General features: G+C 33.6%; 1 protein-coding gene across 7 annotated transcripts in view; it reads left to right on the top strand.

Annotated features, from left to right (window-relative positions):
- Positions 1-658, top strand: part of MICU1 (mitochondrial calcium uptake 1) — a 196073-nt gene that overhangs the window by 51038 nt on the left and 144377 nt on the right. The window lies entirely within an intron of this gene.

Here is a 658-nt window from a genome sequence, read left to right as displayed (position 1 = left end):
ATCCTCAATCCTATTTTTCTCTCTGTCTCTTCAGAGGTAAACCAGTGTCCTGAACTTGCTATTTATTATTTCCATGTATGACCTAGTTGTTTTATATATTTAATTTTAGTTTAGTTTTAAAAAAATTATTTTTTAAATTTATTTTTTATTTTTTTATTTTTTAAATTTATTTTATTTAGTTTCAGGTATGCAGAACATTGGCTAGACATCTATATAGTTCGTAAAACGATCCCCTCAATTGCTCCCTTTCTCCCCTGACCCTCCACCTAGCCAACGTATTAATGCTAACTGCATTCCCTATGCCATGCTCCCCATCCCCATGACCAACCATCAACTAATAATTTGTACTTCTTTAACCTTTCACCCCATTCTCTTAGCCCCCAAACCTCCCTCCATTCTGTCTGTCACCAAATTGTCCACTATATTTGTGAGTGTGTTTTGGTTATTCTTTTTATTCCTTAGATTCTACATATAAATGAAATCATATAGTGTTTATCTTTCTCTGTCTGACTTAAAAACTTTCTAGGTCCATCAAAGCAAATCTTTTTCCATCCCCTTCCTTTTCATATGTAGGGGTCTTGTTTTCTTTTTCTTATCCTTTCAGCCACTCTGTCTTTTGGTTGGGGCACTTAATTCTTTTCCATTTTAGTTACTTATT

Source organism: Pteropus vampyrus, unplaced genomic scaffold, assembly GCF_000151845.1.
Source record: "Pteropus vampyrus isolate Shadow unplaced genomic scaffold, Pvam_2.0 Scaffold20, whole genome shotgun sequence".
NCBI lineage: Eukaryota > Metazoa > Chordata > Mammalia > Chiroptera > Pteropodidae > Pteropus > Pteropus vampyrus.
Note: the sequence above shows the minus strand (reverse complement) of the source record. Positions and strands in the feature narration are given on the sequence as shown.